General features: G+C 37.9%; 1 non-coding gene across 1 annotated transcript; it reads right to left on the bottom strand.

Moving 5' to 3' along the window:
- Positions 1–1006: 1006 nt before the first annotated feature.
- Positions 1007–1078, bottom strand: TRNAS-GGA. The gene has a single exon. It is a non-coding gene; the product is annotated as a tRNA-Ser (tRNA).
- Between the last annotated feature and the right edge of the window lie 16275 nt (positions 1079–17353).

The following is a 17353-nucleotide window of genomic DNA, read 5'->3' as shown; positions in this document are numbered from 1 at the left end:
TGGGAAAATATGATGCAACAGATATGTCCTGAAATTCCTCGAAGCAATATCTCCTTCTTCCTGCCTAGTGGTACTTGGGGCCGATGCAAACAAACCTCCATTGCTTTGGCAGCTACCACCGTGACTTAGACTTCGTTTTCTGCTTGCATAGAGCATTAGTATCAACCAGAAGGAAAATATGAGGGCCTTTCTTGATCATGAACATAGACCTGTACATGTGCACAGGCTTCTGGGTCTTCAGAAACATCGCGGAGCTTTTCAGAACCCTGTGGACAGTCTTTCCACAGATTTTTCAGGTGTTTGGCAATCCTCTTATTTGGCCCTCTTGCTTATTGTTGCAACAGACACCTCTATAAAGCTTTAGGGAAGTGTCTGTCCTCACTGAGTAGGATTTCAGTTAGGCAAAATAAAGGCAAGCTCTGTGAGCCGGGTTTTTCATGAGAGTTGCCAGATGGGTAAGATTATGACAATTTTCCAAAAAGGGGACATTTTGGGCTGCTCCAAAACCATCTGGCTCCTCCAGTGGCTGCTAGCTGCTGGTGTTCACTGAGACTGCAGAGCTGCTCATTTTCAAGAGCTCAGGCAAGTTAAACATCACAAAGTTCACTTTTAGATTTAGCCATTTTTGTTGAATAAATTTTCTAGTTTTTATAAGTCATTGGTCAGTGTCCAAAGTTCTGAACATGTTGATTAAAAACAAACAAACAAAAACTTTCCAGTGCTTTTTACTTTATGAAATAGAGGATTTCCAATCATTATTTTCCAACCATAAGTGCTTCTCTCACTATTACCTTTTTTTGACTTGTGAGTTTTCTCTTTATTTAAGAGTAGCAGGGTATGCTGCAATTCATGGGGTTGCCAAAACTCGGATATGGCCGAGCAACTAAAGAACAGTCGTGTCCGACTCTTGGCAACCCCATGAACTGCAGCCTACCAGGCTCCTCCCTCCCTGGGATTCTCCAGGAAGAGTACTGGAGTGGGTTGCCATTTCCTTCTCCAGGGGATCTTCCCTACCCAGGGATTGAACCCGGGTCTCCTGCATTCCAGGCAGACGCTTTAACCTCTGAGCCACCAGGGAAGCTCAAGAACAACAACAGTAGACTTTAATTAGCATTAGGAAGCCCTGGGTGTGATATAAAAAATAATAATATATACAGAAAGAATATGTTCTTCATTTCACTTCAATCATTGTTTCTTTGCTTTTAATTCATGAGCAAAGTATTAAGAACTATGGACAGGGGATATTCAGTTACAAGAAGCTCTGATGTTGAAAAATGGAAAGTTCATGGAGCTACAGGGAATATCTCACCAAAGGACATTTTTGTAGCTAGAAATGATTAAATGATAGCAGTTCAAAGAGGCAAAAAATATTCTGAACGTTCACTCTAACCTCATTTTTTTTAAAAAAAAACCTCTTCCACGGCCAAAATCTATAGTCATCAGCTTCAACATTGTTGAGAAACCGGATGCCCTGAACTCTGGTTCTATTTCTGTGTACTGACTTTTCACAGACAGCACTGACTTTATTGACTGTTCAGTGACTTACTCCTCAGCATTCTTTGCTTGGAAATGGAATCCTGTACCTGCTGCTCAGAAGAACAGCAGAGTGATGGGTCATTCGGTCCTTCTTTCTCCCTTGCACGTATAACCTCTTTCAGCATTTCCTCTCCTCTCGATGGTGAAAATGAATTGTACTCCTGCTTACCATGTTACTTAAACAGTTAAAGCTCCGACAGATTACCTTATTACCAGACTGAGAAAGAGAAGAGCTCAGCATAGAGAGCGGATATTTCTACTGTTGTATAGAAGATTGTTAGGACTCGACAAGCGTCATCTCATTTAGCTATCACAACTGCTATATGCATTGGCCTAAACCGGCCCCATATTCCAGTTGGACAACTGAAACTCAAGATTTTTCAGCTAATTAGTGACAGACAGAAAAAAATCAAGCACACTTTTGCATGAATCTAGTCTATGCTCTTTCCAAGAATTTCCCATTTTCCCTCCTCCCTTTCTTCTTAGCAGACATGCTCTCCACCAGAAAAAGATTCCTCTGTTCACTCACTGGGTTGGAAAAAAAAAAAAAGCAAACTAAACAACTTAATTTTTAGGCAGCTGATCTCTTAAGTAATTGTCACAAATAACGTGTATAGCCTTTCATAATCACTCTTTCCTTTAATTCCAAACTGGCGTCCCCAGCCTGAAAAACTGAGTGGAAGCTGAGTCTTCTTTATTTTTGCAAAAGATTTTATATTTTCTGTCACTTCTTGACAACTTTGGCTCTTAAATGATGCTGTGGGTGAAACTGATATTAATATAGTGCTTTGTCATCTCGGATTATTTTGAGAAGTAGTTTCCCTCTATTCTGTGGTGTTGGAGAAGACTCTTGAGAGCCCCTTGGACTGCAAGGAGATCCAACCAGTCCATCCTAAAGGAGATCAGCCCTGAATGTTCATTGGAAGGACTGATGCTGAAGCTGAAACTCCAATACTTTGGTCACCTGATGTGGAGAGATGACTCATTGGAAAAGACCCTGATGCTGGGAAAGATTGAGGGCAGGAGGAGAAGGGGATGAAGAGGATAAGATGGTTGGATGGCATCATTGACTCAATGGACATGGGTTTGGGTGGACTCTGGGATTTGGTGATGGACAGGGAGGCCTGGCGTGCTGGAGTCCATGGGGTCACAAAGAGTCAGACACAACTAAGCGACTGAATTGAACTGACTTTCCTGTATTCACACTTCTTTGCTGTGTCTAAAGTGGACACAGGTTCATTTTTCAGCAAATAAAACATCCTTAACATGAAGAAATTATGCAAAACAGCCCTTAGTTATGATATCTGCCATAGCCCAAATGGAATGTATTTTACCAAAGTAGATTATATATATAATATTATATATATTTGTTTACATTATATTAGACATTGTTAATTTTAACTAAATTTATTTGAAAATAAAGAAAAATGAAAACTGAATTGCTCCATTTCACATTTATGTTGCTTAATAGGTTTAAGCTAAAGAAGGAGATTTGTAAAAGTTAAGTAGAACAATATAAAGAGTTTTATGAAGTGGATTCATTTTGCAATTTAATAAAGCATATTTCTTTTCAAAATAACAGAAAACGGTCAACATACCTAGACATCACTTCTTTCAATCATACCAGTTTAGCTATTTCAGATATGTTAATATTTTAAAATCTAAAATCTATGTTATTTGTGTTGTGAGCTAAAAATCGGCCACGATTTAGTATTTGGACTACGTTTAATGTGACTCCAGTTTTAGGTAAATTTTTATCTGTATTCTTTTAACCCTTCTCCCAACAATAACTTCATTTTCATATATCAATTGCTACTAAATATCCCTTCAGGCTATCCATTGGCAATTAATATGCGCCCCTTCAGCCCACACTCTCAGCCAGCGTTCTGATTGCCTTTCCTCTGTTTAATTTGCTACTGCTAGACTTTGACATATGCAATCATTTCACTTTTTTTGAGATTTATTTTATTTTATTTTTAATTGGAATGTAATAATTTTACAGTGTTGTGCTGATTTTTGCTGTACAACAACATGCATCAGCTGTAAGTATCCTTATATCCCTTTCTTCTTGAGTCATTTAGTTTTTGTCATTGTGTCACGGGTTCTTTTACTCAGCCCTTCATAGACATCTGCCCTTACTAGTACATGCATCCAGAGGTGACTGAATCATTTTTACTTCCAAGCAATGTCCGTTCTATAAATACACTTTAATTAGGTTCTTTCATATATTGATGGAAATTTGGGTCCTTTTTAGTTTGGAGGTGCTGTGATTAAAACTGCTTTTATAATCTTTTATCATTTTTGTCCTGTTGTTCTTCTCTTGGAAATACACTCATGAGTGAACTTTCTGGGTTACAAGGTAGGTGTATATTAAGTTTTATGAAACTTTCAGTCTAATTTCTAAAATTATGCTTTTTGCATTTTTGCCAGCAAAGCTTAGGAGCCCTCTTACACCACATCTTCACCAACACCTGAGGATGTTAAGCTGTTTATTTTTCTACACAATGGGAACATGGAGGTGTATATTGTGGCTTTAATTATATTTAGCTAATGGCTAATGATATTGAGCCCTGTTTAATGGAATTATTAACCATTATTATTAACAATTATTGACCATTCAGATATCTTTCCTTGTTTTAATGTAATTATTAACCATTATTATTGATCATTCAGATATCTTTCTTTTTTAGTGACTTGGCCCATTGTTACTTTGTTTTCATAGTGATTTATTTCTGAGCTGTATTATCTTAATATGTATTCTGGATATAAGTGATTTTCTAGGCCTATCTATTAAAAATATTTTTTTATCTTGCTGGCTTGAATACTTATTTTATGAATGATATATTTTAAAGAACAAGTATTTGTTAAGTTGAACTTAATAGCTTAAGGTACTTTTTTGTTATGGCTAGTGTCTTCAGGGTCCTTTGTGAAGACTAGTTGGCTGCATCAGGATCACAAAGACACTGACTCGGCACCCCCATGTTTTCTTTGGGAAGCTACATATCTTAGATTTTACATTTACGTTTATTATCCACATCAGATTAGTATTTGTGAGTGTTTTCAGGTAAATGCTGTCTTTCATGGTTTTCAATATCCTGCTCCATTTGTTGACAAAGCTTTATTTCTCCCACTGAATTGCTTTAGATCATTGGCTGACATATTGAACATGCGTGTTCTAGGTCTACCAGGATTTTCTCATCTGATCAATTGATTTATCATTATTATTGCTATTATCACAGTATCAAATACTATATACATATGATAAATGTCCAAATCTAGTTATATGTGTCTCCAAAGTTTATTTTTTACATTGTTTTGCATATTTTAAATCCTTCATGGAAAGTTCTATATATATTTTAGAAAAAATATTCATAGATTTCTTTTAAAATATCATGTTGTTTTTGTTCAGTTTCCAAGTCGTGTCTGACCCTTTGCAACCCCATGGACTTCAGCACGCCAAGACTCCCTGACCTTCACCATCTCCCAGAGTTTGCCCAAGTTAATTTCCATTGAATCAGAGACGCCATCCAATCATTTCATCCTCTGTCACCCTCTTCTCCTTCTGCCCTCAGTCTTTCCCAGCATCAGGGTCTTTTCCAATGAGTCAGCTTTTCGCATCAGGTGGCCAAAATATTGGAGCTTCAGATTCAGCATAAGTCCTTCCAATGAGTATTCAGGGATGATTTCCTTTAGGATGGACTGGTTGGATCTCCTTGAAGTCTAATTGACTCTCAAGAGTCTTCTGCAACACCGCAGTCCAAAAGCATCAATTCATTGCCACTCTGCCTTCTTTATGGTCCAGCTGTCACATCCATACATGACTACTGGAAAAATTATAGCCTTGACTTTATGAACCTTTGCCAGCAAAGTGATGTCTCTGCTTTTTAAACACTGTCTAGATTTGTCATAGCTGTCCTGCCAAGAAGCAATTGTCTTCTAATTCCATGACTGCAGTCACCATCCACAGTGATGTTAGAGCATGAAATGTGTCCCTGCTTCCACCTTTTCCCGTTCTATTTGCCATGAAGTGATGGAACCAGATGCCAAGATTTAGATTTTGTAATATTGAGTTTTAGGCCAGCTTTTTCACTCTCCTCTTTCACCCACATAAAAAGTCTCTTTAGTTCCTCTTCACTTTCTGCCTCTGCTTATGTGAGATTGTTGATATTTCTCCTGGCAATCTTGATTCAGCTTGTAACTCAACCAGCCCAGCATTTCACACTGTATGCTCTGAATATAAAGTTAAGTGAACAGGGTGATAATACACAGCCTTGTCACACTCCTTTCTCAATTTTGAACCAGTTTGTTGTTTCATACACGGTTCTAGCTGTTGCTTCTTGACCCATATACAGGTTTCTCAGGATCCAGGTGATATGGTCTATATTCCCATCTCTTTAAGAGTTTTCCACAGTTTGTTATGGTTTGCACAAAGACTTTAGCGTAGTCAATTGCTGGGAGCCAGAGTGAGGAGCTCCGCCCACGGCAAAGGTCATGAGGAAGGAGGCTTCAGCATACGCAAAGGCGGGATTGAGCCTCAGGAAACCCCCTGTTCCCAAGCATCTACCCCCAAAACTAGAGTCTACCTACTTTACTGTTTCATGCTCTCACCTACGCCTCTGACTTTATGGGGGCTGTTCCCCACCGGTTCTCTCAAAGAAGGAGTAAACTTGCAGCTCCAGTCAATAAAAATTCCTGGGCGTGACAAGGGTGTCTCAGGTCAAATCTCTCTGCTGGCAGACTAGCTTGTGTGACAGGATTATCCACACTCCTGCCACTAGGCACATGGTTGTTTACTACCTCTCAACCATAAACAGCACAGAGAGTTCTGGAGTATTTTGAAACTCTTAATTAGCATAGGGCTTTTCTCATTGTTGAGTCAATGATTGCCACCAGGCCTCCATATCCTTAAGCACCTGGGAATGTATTAATGTATTTGGAATATAGAAAAGGAAATATAGTAGTTTTTGATGTTAGCAATACTAGACTTTTTGAGTTAATGAATTCCCTCTTTTGTTATAGATCACTGTACTTTGTTATAAATCACTGTGTCCTTGCTATGTAAAAATGTAACTTTATCACTATCTTAAGACTAAATAGATCTTAAGGGGAACATTGGTGAAGGGTTTTCATTTGTTGGGCTGATGTTTGCTGCTAAATCTCCATATTCTCTGCCCTTATAATGAATATAACTAGCATATAGGAGAAATAAGTATTAACCTTAAGATTAACCATGTTAACCTTAGGTTAAATAAATTCCTTTCTTAGTTGTAACCCACTACACCCTCACCCTATAGGAATGCAACTTTATCTGGTACCTTCAGAGGGTGGTGCCTGGTTTAAGAAAAAACACCCTTGGGAAAAATAAGTTTTCTGGTTAACTGACTGTTATCAGAAAGAAAGGGTCATAAAATGTCAGCAGGCCTCATGGCCAGAAGATGATGTAAAACTCCTAAGACCTTTTTTTATACATTTATGTGAAGCACCTGATTTGATAAAGGTCAGGACTGCTGACCCCCATGTGACTTTAAAATTTCCATTTATCTCTATGTGTAACAAAAGGTATATAAGCAAACCTAAAAAATAAAGAAATCAGATCAGTTTCTGGAAAGACTGATTCCCCCATGTCGTTCTTTCTTTCCCCTTCTGGCTGAATTCCCATCTGGAGCGTGGGTGCTCGCCACGTCTACTTACTTGCCCCAGCTTTTAAGTTCCACGCGAGAAGGAGCCCAAGGAGAGGCACCTTCCAATATTCAAGTGGCGCCAGTGGCCCAACGTAGATGGTGCAAATTCCTTGTCTTGGAATTTTATTGGTATCCCACATAAACCATGTTATTCAGCCTCTTTTTCTCCACTAATATTTCCTACTATGCTCTCCGTTTCTAATCTCTCTATATATCTGTAATTAAATAAGTTTTTTCCTAGGACGCAGACTCCGTCTCCCCTTTGAATTACCCCGGATCCACCGGGGCTGGACCCCGGCAGTCAATGAAGCGGAGGTAGACATTTTTTCTGGAATTTGCTTGCTTTTTCTATGATCAAGCAAATATTGGCAATTTTATCTCTGGTTGCTCTGCCTTTTCTAAGTTTCAGTTTGAACATTTGGAAGTTCCTGGTTCATGTACTGCTGAAGCCTTGCCTGAAGGATCTGGAGCATAACCTTACCAGCCTGGGAGATGAGCAGAGTCATCTGGTAGTTGGGGCATTCTTTAGCCCTGCTCTTCTTGTAAACTGAGGTGAAGATTGAACTCTTCCTGTCCCGTGGCCACTGCTGGGTTTTCCAAATTTGCTGACATATTAAGTGTAACACTTTAATAGCATCGTCTTTTAGGATTTTACCTTACTCTGCTGGAGTTCCATCATCTCCACTGACTTTGTTGGACGCCAGGCTTCCACTTGACTTCGCATTCCAGAATGTCTGGCTCTGGGTGAGTGACCACACCCTCGTGCCTATCTGGCTCATTAAAATCTTCTCTGAACTGTTCTGTCTATTTTTGCTGTCTACTCTTGATCTCTTCTCCTTCTATTAGGTCTTTCCTGTTTTTGTCCTTTATTGTGCCCATCTTCGGGTGAAATATTCCTTGGATATCTCCAATTTTCTTGAAGAGATCTTTAGTCTTTGCCTTTCTATTATTTTCCTCTATTTCTTTGCACTGTTCATTGAAGAAAGCCTTCTTGTCTCTCCTTGCTATTCTCTGCAACTCTGCATTCAGTGGGGTATACCTTTTCCTTTCTCCCTTGCTTTTCATCTTTCTTCTTTCCTCACTTATTTGCAAAGCTTCCTCACACAACTTTGTCTTCTTGCATTTCTTTTTCTTTGGGATGGTTTTGTTCGCCACCTCCTGTACAATTACAAACCTCTGTCTATAGCTTTCTCAGGCACTCTGTTTACTAGATCTAATCCCTTGAATCTATTTGTCACCTCCATCTTATAATCATTGCAAATTTCATTTAGGTCATACCTGATTGGCCTACTGATTTTCTCCACTTTCTTTAGTTTAAGCCTGAATTTTGCTATAAGGAGTTGATGATCTGAGCCAGTCAGCTCCAGGTCTGGTTTCTGCTGACTTTATACAGTTTCTCTTTTTTTAATCTACATATAATATAATCAGTCTGATTTTGCTATTGACCATTTGGTGATGTCCATGTATGAAGCTGTCTCTTGTGTTGTTGAAAAAGGATACTTACTATGATCAGAATGTTCTCTTGGCAGAATTCTGTTAGCATTTGCCCTGCTTCATTTTGTATTCCAAAGCCTGTTTGTACTTGCCTGTTACTCAAGGTATCTCTTGACTTCCTACTTTGCATTCCAATCCCCTACGATGAATAGGGCATCTTTTTTGATGTTAATTCTATGAGATCTTATAGGTCTTCATAGAATTGACCGACTTCAGCTTCTTCTGCATTGGTGGCATAGACTTGGTTTACTATGATGTTGAGCAGTTTGCCTTGGAGATAAACTGAGATCATTCCGTCATTTTTGAGGTTGCAAGCCTTGCATTTAAGACTACTTTGTTGATTCTGAGGGCTACTCCATAACAGATTCTTGCCCACAGTAGTCGACACAATAATCATCTGAATTAAATTCACCCATTTTCATCCATTTTAGTTCACTGATTCTTAAGATGTTGCTTCATACTCTTGCCATCTCTTGTTTGACCACTTGCAATTTACTTTGATTCACAGACTTAATATTCCAGGTTACTATGCAGCACTGTTCTTTACAGCATTGGATTTTACTTTTATCAACAGACACATTCACAACTGAATGTTGCTTCCACTATGGCCCAGCTCCTTCCTCTTTTCTGGAGTTACTAGTAATTGCCCTCTGCTCTTCTGCAGTAGCATACTGGACACCTTCTGACTCATCTTTCAGGGTCATATCTTTTTGCCTCTTTGTATATAGTTCACGGGGTTATCACAGCAAGAATACTGGAGTAGTCTGCATTTCCCTCTTTCAGTGGATTACACTTTGTCAGAACTCTCCACTATGACCTGTCTACCTTGGGTGGCCCATCATGGCATGGGTCATAGCTTCACTGAATTATGCAAACCCCTTCATCACAAGGCAGTGATCCACGAAGGGGTTAAAATATCCTACTTTTGTGATTTTAATCATTTTGGATCAGATATAAAGACAATGTGAGAAATGCCATCAAAATTGAATATTCCAATCCATGAATTTATTTTTTGGGGGGCTCCAAAATCACTGCAGATGGTGACTGCAGCCATGAAGTTAAAAGACACTTGCTCCTTGGAAGAAAAGCTATGACCAACATAGGCAGTATATTAAAAAGCAGAGACATTACTTTACTGACAAAGATCCGTCTACTCAAAGCTATGGTTTTTCCAGTAGTCATGTATGGATGTGAGAGTTGGACTCTATATAAAGCTAAGCACTGAAGAAATGGTGCTTTTGAACTGTTGTGTTGGAGAAGACTCTTGAGAGTCTCGGGCAGAAGGCAATCCAACCAGTCCATCATAAAGGAAATCAGTTTTGAATATTCATTGGAAGGACTGATGCTGAAGCTGAAACTCCAATATTTTGGCCACCTGATGCCAAGAACTGACTCATTGTAAAAGTCCCTGATGCTGGGAAAGATTGAAGGTGGGAGATGAAGGGGATGACAGAGGATGAAATGGTAGGATGGCATCACCGACGTGATGAAGGTGAGTTTGAGTAAGCTCTGGGACATGGTGATGGACAGGGAAGCCTGGCGTGCTGCTGTCCATGGGTTGCAAAGAGTTGGACACAACTCAGTGACTGAACTGAACTGAACTGAATTCATGAACATCATATAATCTCTCTATGTATTTCAGTTTTTAATGTTTTTCAGCTTTGTTAGACAATTTTCAGTGCAGAATTTTTGCTAATAGGACATTTCATTTCACCGTTAGTATTTTATAAATTCTGATGCTATTTTAAAAGTATTGCTTTTCAATTACAATTATGAAATGGAAAAAAAAACAGGATTTTTAGATAAATCCTATTTTAAAAGGATTTAGTGTGTTTTTTAACCTTGAAGGAGCATCTTAAATAATTTGTTTCTTCACTCACAAAAGAATAAAAAATTATGTACTTGAAATATTCATTTTACACTTTTAATCATTTGATAGTTCCCAAATTTGGATTTGAATATCCTATATTAAGGGGCTTTCCTTGTGGCTCAGATGGTCAAGAAACTGCCGCAGTGCAAGAGACCTGGGTTAGATCCCTAGATTGGGAAGGTTCCCTGGAGAAGGGAAAGGCTACCCACTCTAGCATTCTGGCCTGGAGAACTCCACGGACTGTATAGTCCACGGGGTCGCAAAGAGTCAGACACGACTGAGCAACTTTCACTTTCATCCTATATTAAGAGTAGTGTCAAGAAGTGAAAATAAAAAGACCAAATCTTCACCTTCTCTTCTCCCTGGTTGTCAGGGAATGGACATATAATCAATGTTTGGTCAGTTACTTCCATACACCCAGGATTTTATTTTCCAAGAAGTGAAGCAAGGTCAGGGGAATGCACAAGTGATTACAAAGAATTCTCAAGCTCATTCATTCGGGGACATTGGTAAATGAAGTCAGTTTGCAGAGGCTGGATATCAACAAATCCAGCGATGAGCCCAGTGTTCCCCGCTGGCGATGCAGTGACTGCAGCTCTGAGTCTCTGTTCTTTCCAGCAGCACTTTATCTTAGGAATATGGCCATGTTCACCTACCCAGCCTCCTTTGTTCATGTGAGTTTTGCAGGCCTGATTTTCCAAACTTTCCAGGAATAACACAAGACACCTTAAATCCCTGCAATAAGTTCTATTTCTATTTAAATTAACCAGAGTCAACCTCTCTTGCTTTCTACTAAGAACCCTAACCAGTACTCTATTTTACATTATTTGTGGGAGGATTAAAAGAGCTAAGAACTTGGCACATCTGCCCAAAGGAAGCCTTCCAAATGTATTAGAGCTTTCCCTTGTATTAAGTATTGCATTTCATTCTGAACTTTCTTATAAACTCTGCATGTCAAGAAAAATAATAGGTCATAGAAAACATGAACCTTTAATGAATAATCAAACTCTTTCCAGTTCAGGTTAGTGTTCTGTGTAATCACTGTAGGAAGCAAAAAAGAATTCCCAAATTCATTTAATAGTCTGGACTTCTATAAAATCAAAATATCTTAAACTTCTAAAAGTTGTAAATATATATATCAATGCTAGCAAAAGAAGGGAGGCTTAATCCCTAAACTTCAGGACTCTCCCTAGAATGTATTTTAGCCTGAAGCGTATTTGGAGGGAAAAGACGAGCTGTGCAGACATCTTTCTGCCCTATCTGTGAGAATGTTACCCAGTGAAGCAATGGTTTCTGTCTACAATTACGCTCTGTTTTCTGCCGTAAAATTAGCATCACATTAGCTTTTACTCCTGCTAAGTATTTGTACAAAAGGTTTTTTAATTTTCTGTAATAGATTCCTAATTATTCAGTATCATCCCAAAGTATTTTTTTTTTGCCAAATAGATATTTTGTTCAATTAATTTTGCCTCTAGATCTTAATTTTTGCATTCTTGTCTTGTATGAATTAAATATATGGTTTCTCCAGTCCATTTCCTATATACCTTCAAAGTTTCCATAAACATGGATACTTCTTACACACTTCATTTGATAATGATATTGAACCAAGATCTCTGCAGTATTGACTAGATCTCAGGAGAATATTTTTGCCCGTACTTTTCTATTCACTGTAACATTATTTAATTATGCCTTTCTTTTTCTATTCCTCTCAGTGTAGAATATAGTTTCCACCCATTTCTGAGTCACTTGGACAGAAATTTGAAGACCAAGATTATTAAGAAATATTAACTAGTACAAATATATTCACTGAATTGGCCACAGAATGAAAAGTCAGAAGACATGTTTTAAATCCCGATTGCAACACTTTTCTTGATTTTTAAATTATTTAGGCAAAATTAATTTGAACTTGTTGATTCTCAGCTTCTTTCAACCTCAAAATGGCAATACTAAAGGTAATAACTACCCTGCCTACTCAGAATGTTACTGAACATCAGATGGTGTGATATGTGTAAGGGCAATTTGCTAAACCAAACAGCACTTCAAATTGCTTCTCTCTATGAAAGCACTTATCACAATGTCTGGTAATTATCTGTTAACTTGTCTGTCAACCCCTTTTAAATCCTTTCCTCCTTGAAGGAAAGATAAATGAATGAAAATGTAAATTACCAGTTCCAGAGTCCATAGCATATTATACTACTAAAAATCTAAAAGATTTCATCACTTGCTGTGCTTTTAAAATTGCATGCTTCTTGCTTAAATTTAAATCCATTTTATATAAACTCTGTCACTGATGGCTTTTTTCTTTTTTCTCTTGTTGTTTCCTTAAATATAAAATAGGAAAGAGTGAAAGAGAGACATGTGATCATAAAAATTTTGCTCTATAGTCAATGGCATGTATATAAGAGAACATGGTGTAAAAATTAGTGATGGAAAACAAAGATTTAAACTTTGCTTGTTATTGAATTAAATCTGTGACTTTTATGTTTAGCTCATGTACAATTGTGGAGGATATATGTATGTATATACATATACACACATATATATATATATACATAAACACAATGATTATTATCATTAAAGACATTAGAACAAAAAAAGAGAATTTTGTGATTTACTATGGCAGAGATGAAGTCTTTTCTCCATTCTTAGTTATACAGTTGACCCTTGAATAGCACAAGTTTGAACTGCATGGATCCTCTTAAAAACGGGTTACTTCAACAAATATACTGAAACCAGTTTTGGAGATCTGAGCAGTTTTAAAAAATCTGCAAGCCACTTAGCTCTCTCTCACTCATAACTGAAGAAACTGCATATCAGCTTGTCATTATGGGACACTTTTTAATGTAACAAAATTCTCAATAGTGTATTATAGATGTGACTGTTGTACTTTATTTCATAAAAAAATTTATAACAATTCACTAATATACATGCTAAGCTACTAGAAAGCAATATCAATTATACTAGGCTGCATGCAGCAATTATATTGCTGCTTCTTCCTCATAAATGAATGGCTAACTCTGCAAAAAATATGAATTCCTTTTTCACATTAATTTCTCTTCTTGATGTTAGTAGTATACATAACATCTAAATGTCTGTCAAACATTAGACAATATTAGATATATATACTGACCGGCTACTCATCTTGTTAACAGGCACCATAAACATACAGTATTGATAAATATAGTACAACACTACAAACATAGTTTGTTTTCCTATTTTCCTGTCTTCTGTTTTTAATTCTGAGTTTGTATTGGAACATAGTGCATTCACACTGTTGTCTTAGCTTCAAGTGCTCAGCAAAGTGCTTCAGTTATATGTCTATCTCCCCTGCGTGGCTCACAGCCTTGTTGTGGTGAAGGGCCTTGTGTCACTCAATGAAGCTATGAGCCATGCCATGCAGGGCCACCCAAGATGGACGTGTCATCGTGAACAGTTACAACAAAATGTGGTCCACCGGAGAAGGAAATGGCAACCCACTCCAGTGGTTTTACCTGGAGAACCCCATGGACAGTATTGACAGGCCCAAAGATAGACACCAGAAGATAAGTCCCCAGGTCAGAAGATGCACGATATGCTACTGGGGAAGAGCAGAGGGCGGTTTCTAATAGCTCCAGAAAGAATGAAACAGTGGACCAAAGCCAAAACAACCCTCAGTTGTGGATGCGATGAGTGTGAAAGGAAAGTCCGATGCTGTAAAGAACAATTTTGCATCAGATCCTAGAATGTCAGGTCCATGGATCAAGGTAAACTGGACATGATCAAGGAGCAGACAGCAAAAGTGTGCACCAACATCTTAGGAATTAGCGAACTAAAATGGATTGGATGGGCAGTTTAACTCCGATAACCATTTGATCTACAACTGTGGGCAACTGTCTCTTTGGAGAAATGGAGTAGCCCTCAGAGTCAACAAGAGTCCACATGCAGGACTTAATCAAGTCTATGCCCCAACCACTGATGCTGAAGAAGGTGAAATTGACCAGTCTGTGAAGATCTACAACCTTTTCTAGAACTACCACTTAAAATAGATGTCTGTTTCATCACAGAGGATTGGGAAGCAGAAGCAGAAAGTCAAAAGATACCCAGAATAACAGGCAAGGCTGGCATTGAAGTATAGAATGAAGCAGGGCATAAGGTAAAAGAGTTTTGCCAAGAAAACATGTTTGTCATAGCAATTACCCTTTTCCAAATACTCAAAACATCTCTACACATGGACATCACCAGATGATCAATACTGAAACCAGATTGATTATGTTCTTTGTAGCCAAAGATGGAGAAGCTCTATATAGTCTGCAAAAAAAAAGAAAAAGAACTGGAGGTGGCTGTGGCTCAGATCATGAACTTCTTATTGCAAAATTCAGGTTTAAATTGAAAAAAGTAAGGAAAATAACTAGGTCATTCATGTATGACTTAAATCAAATCTCTTATGATTATACAGTGGCTGTAACAATTAGATTCAAAGGATGAGATCTGGTAGACAGAGTGCCTGAAGAACTATGGATGGAGGTTTGTGACTCAACAGGAGACAGAGAAAAAAAAAAAAACAAAGAAAAAGAAATGCAAGAGGACAAAGTGGTTGTCTGAGGAGGCTTTACAAATAGTTGAAGAAGTAAGAAAGATGGAAAAAACAAGGGAGAAATGAAAAGGTATACCCAACTCAATGCAGAGTTCCAGAGAATTGCAATGAGAGACAAGAAGGCCTTCTTCAATGAACAATGCAGAGAAATAGAGGGAAACAATGGAAAGGGAGACTAGAGATCTCTTCAAGAAAACTGGAGATATTAAAGGAATATTTCATGCAAGAATGGTCATGAGAAAGAACAGAAATTGTAAGGACTTAATGAAACAGAAGAGGTGGAAAGAATACACAAAAGAATTGTACAAAAAAAAGTTTTAATGATCTGGACACCCAAATAGAAGGGGAAAAAGTGGAAGTAATGACAGGTTTTATTGTCTTAGACTCCAAAATAACTGTCAATGGTGACTACAACCATGAAATCAAAAGACACATACTACTTAGAAGGAAACCTATGACCAATCTAGATAGCATATTAAAAAGCAGAGACGTCACTTTGCCAACAAAAGTCCATATAGTCACAGCTTTGGTTTTGCCAGTAGTCATGTACAAATATGAGTGTTGGACCATAAAGAAGGCTGAGACCCAAGCAATTGATGCTTTCAAACTGCAGTGCTGGAGAAGATTCTTGAAAGTCCCTTGGACTGCAAGGAGATCAAACCAATCATTCCTAACGGAAATCAGTCCTGAATATTCACTGGAAGGACTGATGCCAAAACTGAAGCTCCAGTACTCTGGCTACCTGATGTGAAGAGCTGACTCATTGGAAAAGACCCTGATGCTGGCAGGGATTGGGGGCAGGAGGAGAAGGTGGTAGCAGAGGATGAGATGTTTTGGTAGCATCAGACTCCATGGACATGAGTCTGCGCAAACTCCGGGAGACAGTGGAGGACGGAGGAAACTGGCATGCTACAGTCCGTGGTGTCCGAAAGAGGTGGACACGGCTCAGCTACTGAAGAACAACATACGCGTATCCATTCTTTTCCTGATTCTTTTCCCACTCGGTTCATTACATAATATTGAGCGCAGTACCCTGTGCTAGGCAGTGCATCCTCGCTGACTAGTTTATATATAGTAGTGTATACACATTAACCCAAACTCCCAATTTGTGTATCCCCTTCCTTTCTCCTTTGGTAGCCATGTTTCCTTTTGACATCCGCCAGTCTGTTTCTCTTTTGTAAATGATTTCACGTGTGTCATCTTTTCCCTTTCTTCTATTTTGCTGTCAGAATACAGTCAAAATATATGTCAATCTACGGTTTATCTTGTCCGTAAGGTTCCAGTCAACAGTAGGCTATCAGTAGTTAAGTTCTGGGGGAATCAAAAGTTGTGAAGTGATATTCTTCTGTATTGAGGTTGGCGCCTCTTGCCCCTATATTTTATTCGAGAACCTAGTGTTAAAGTACAGTCATTCTAATTCTTCCATTTTGTTTTCGGCTAGTATTTGAAAACAAAACAAAACTGCCCTAGAAAGAGTTTCTGTCATGAAAATACCTCTGTGATTCTGAGGGGCTAAATTATTATATTTTATTGAAAATTTTCACTCTAACAAAAAAAGTGACAAATATATATCTACAGAGAATGGATGGATGGTAGTTGTGAGCAAGCAAGAAAATAGAACAATTATATGTAGATCTGGCAAGCAAATCATCTTTCTGTTTTTTTTTTACATTTATTAAATATTCATTAAATACCCTTGTGCCAAATACTATGCTAGGCAATAGAGTTCAAAGATAAGCACAGATATTCTGACAGCATCTAAAATGTGTACAGAACTTAATGAAGCTGGGAGGTGAGAGCAGACAAAAATAGTCATAATTTTGTGTAGAAAGTGTATTTTGAACACTAGAGGCCCTGCATAAGAGTCCCAAATCTTTTAATGGTCTTCTGATGGTGGTCAGACTATTTTACCTCTCTGAACGAATTTAGACCGAAATATTGACCTCCTCACAGGGATACTGGTGATATAAGTTGAAATAACATGGATGATATCTTCATATCCCAAATGCTTAATTACTACTATGGAAAAGGAATTTGATATAAATTATATTAAAGAATTTGAGTCATCAGTAAATTTATTTTTTTAATTGTTTATTTATTTATTTGTTTATTTTACTTAAAATCCAGTACAGCCAAGAAAAATTCTTCTGTTAGAATAAATAACTATTCTAAGTATCTGACTCTAACTACAAATTTAGA

The sequence above is a fragment of the Oryx dammah genome, unplaced genomic scaffold, assembly GCF_014754425.2.
Source record: "Oryx dammah isolate SB20612 unplaced genomic scaffold, SCBI_Odam_1.1 HiC_scaffold_19, whole genome shotgun sequence".
NCBI classification, from domain to species: Eukaryota; Metazoa; Chordata; class Mammalia; order Artiodactyla; family Bovidae; genus Oryx; species Oryx dammah.
This window is presented reverse-complemented; position numbering and strand designations above follow the sequence as displayed.